Source organism: Dipodomys spectabilis, unplaced genomic scaffold, assembly GCF_019054845.1.
Source record: "Dipodomys spectabilis isolate Male_0828 unplaced genomic scaffold, ASM1905484v1 ptg000458l, whole genome shotgun sequence".
NCBI lineage: Eukaryota > Metazoa > Chordata > Mammalia > Rodentia > Heteromyidae > Dipodomys > Dipodomys spectabilis.
In genome coordinates, this window is record NW_024871135.1 from 493,108 (window position 1) to 496,692 (window position 3,585).

Genomic DNA, 3,585 nt, shown 5'->3' on the forward strand with positions numbered 1-3,585 from the left:
CTACACAGATGGCAGAAAGTGCTAATTCAAGGGTCCCATAGCTCACGAGTCATTAATGAAACAACATGGAAAAGGAGGATATATTTATTGTTATCTCAAATTTTCTGAAAAGCTGCAATGCCCTCATTTGATTGAAATTTCCATTATTTGTCTACATAATCATTCAGTGCACATAATCGCAAATATGAGCTGGGTGCTGATGGTTCATGCCTGTAATCCTAGTTATTCAGGAGAACAGAGGATTGTGGTTCAAACCAGCCTGGTCAGAAATGTCCGTGAGACCCTTATCTTCAATTAACCATCATAAACCCGGAAGTGGTGCTGTAGCTTAAGTGCTAGAGTGCTCAACTTGAGCTGAAGAACAGAGGGAGTGCGCCCAGGATCAGAGTTCAAGCCCCACAGCCAACAAAAAGTGCAAATATTACCTTAACTTTCCCCAAAAGAAAGGACAAGATCAATAATCTTCCCAAGCAGAAAAAATAATTTCAAAATAATTCAGTGCACCTACTTTTGCTAAGTTATTTAAGTTATGGCTTCTTTGCTAGACATATTCTCTTCCTTTAAAAATTGTCAAATATTAGCTTTACAATAAACTTCATCTAATATTTCTTGTTTCAAAAGAGAAGTGTGTACAGGTGATGCCACTTAGCTTTCTTACTATCTTAAGTCAAAGCCAAACCAGACAGGAGAGTCTGTCAAACGCTTATCACAAATTGAACACCAAAATACCAGAAGTGGAGTTTTGGCTCAAGCAGTAGAGTATTAGCTTTGGGGGCCGGTGGGCAGGAAAGACAACTGTTCAGGGACAGGATCCAGCCTCTCTGTTCAAGCCCCAGAACCAGCACAAACTAAACAAACAAGCAAACAAAAATCTCATCAATTTCTTTGGGACCCTCCTTAAAGGAGTACTGGTCAGAGAAGAGGCTCCTTTTGCTGATCATACTCACTGGATCCTGCTTTTTTGGAATCCTTATTGCTGTGGAGAACTCAGGACCAGACCAAAGGAATTGATAACCGATGCCTGCATCAAGAGAATCATCTCAGGGTTGAAATATCCATCCATAAGACACTTTAAAACCTCCATGTCTTTGTTCCTTTGCAGGAGAACACATTTAAAACAGCGTTATTTCCTTTTGTTCTATGCTGACCTTCAAATGGTACATTATTTCTTTTTGTAACACTCTCAACAAGAAGTTTACAGAAAAATTTTATATGAGTAAAGAACACACTAGAAAAAGCCAGGGACAGAGTTTCCTTCAAGCCTTGGGATACTTTTCTTGTTCAGAAAAAGGAAAGCTCAAGGTAACTTGAACTTTGTTATTCCTCTATGTTCCATTCCTCTCCTGGGGTCAGTTTCCACATCCAGTAACAGTTACTTCCAATAACAATCGATGGTGCTGCCTGAGGTATAATGAATGTTTTCTGGCTTCACTGAAATAATACTAGGACACCTATGGAACTGAGGTAACACGTGTTTCAGAGACAACATAGTAAAGAGAAAATGTGAAATTTATATTGCTTATAAATACATTATACATGAGTACATTGAGTTCAAACTTTGTAAATTCTCTGTAAATTAAGGCGAATTTTTTTTTTTGGTCGGTCGTGGGGTTTGAACTCTGGGCCTGGGTGCTGTCCCTCAATTCTTCAGCTCAAGGCGAGTGCTCTACCACTTGAGCTCAGTGCCCCTTCCGGTTTTCTGGTGATTTATTGGAGATCGGAGTCTCACGGTCTCTCCTGCCCGGGCTGGCTTTGAACCGCGATCCTCAGATCTCAGCCTCCTGAGTAGCTAGGATTACAGGCGTGAGCCACCAGCGCCCGGCTAATTAAGGCGAATTTTATATGGAAAGAGGTTTTCAGAACATTCTTTTTGTGAGTGTAAGTACTGTTCATTATTTCCCAAGTGTACATGAGCTAACAGTAAGGGAAACAATAGCAATAATAGGAGAAAGAGAAGTTCTGTGTTTAAGTATAAGGGTTCAATACAATATAGAAGACTACAAAGAAGACAACATTGTAACAATAAAGCCAAGTCCAGTATGTAGATTTATGAGAGTGATATACAGAAAGCAAGACACCTACGTGGAACATGGAGTATGATGCCACTCCCATTCTAAATTATGCTTGCTAATCATGCAACTTTGTAGAAAGTAGAATGGAAGAATAATCCTGTTTCCAAAGCAAGTGAGATATAAGAGCTGAAAAGAAAACGTTCATCTTGTGAGAGCAGGGATTATGCTAGCAATGAACTGGGGGCTAAGATCACATTTCTTTTTTTTCTTTACACACACACACACACACACACACACACACACACACACACACACATATTTGTTGGCGGTAATCTTGGCACTTGAACTCTGGGCCTGCGAGCTGTCTCTCTGCTATTCAGCTCAAGGCTAATGCTCTACCATTTGTTCCACAGTGCCATTTCCAGTTTTTTTTAGTTTATTGGAGAAAAGAGTCTCTGGGACTTTCTTACCTGGGCTGGTTTGAACCTCAATCCTCATATCTCACCATGACCCAACTTACGATCACATGCCTAACAGTGTACATTCAGGAAATGTAATGTGTGTGTTCATCTATCTTTATAAGAATTCTTGAGTTAGAGTTTGGGAAGGTGGCTCAGTGGTAGAGCTCTTGCCTCGCATGCATGAGGCCTGGGTTTGATTCCTCAGCACGACTTAAGCAAAAAAGAACAAAGCCAAAATTGGCGCTGTGACTCAAGTGGTAGAGTGCTAGCCTTGAGCTGAAGAGCTGAGGGGCAGAGCCCAGGTCCAGAGTTCAGGCCCCATGACCAGACTCCCCATCAAAACAAAAAAAAAGAATTCTTGAGTTAAAAATCTTGGCTACAGCTTAGACATTACCCTCAAAAAATGTTTGTAGTTTAAAAGTTAATACTCCTGGAGAAATAAAACCTAAGGATGTAAAGGAGTCTGGGAAGTTAAGTTTGCATCCAGCCTGGGCAGAACACTCTTTGCAACAGTATATAAAATTAAGCAGTCAAAACCCAGATTGGAAGAATGGCTCAGGTGATGGAATACCAGTCATGAGCAAGATTGCTGAATAAGAGCTTGAGGATTTTGCATACATACATACAAACATACACATACACACAGAGGCACTTATATGTGCACACACAAATACACAAATGAAACAACTCTCAGAATGTGTAGAAAATTTAGAAAATAATAACTATATGTCCTGAATAAGACTAGAATCAAGTGATAATTTCTAATATTAGAAAGTCCATAAAAGAACTTCCTTCAAATAAGTTTGAGAATATTACATTTTTAGGGATCAGTGATAGTTAAAAATCATTATTAAAGTGATCGGATCCATGGAGGAATGAATCAGAGACCCCGCAGGTGCATCTGAAAAAATTCATATCCTGTCTCAAATGTTATAACATCCTTGAAAATAGTACATGAACAGTCTGAGCAGTCACTCTGGTGCATAATGTGTATAATATCACTGGAGAAATTCAGAATTGGTAGTCTGTATCTAGATTAAATATACCAAGAAACTAAGGCAGGGCAATGTGATATAAGCCTAGAATTCTAGCACAAAGATTAAAACAGGAGA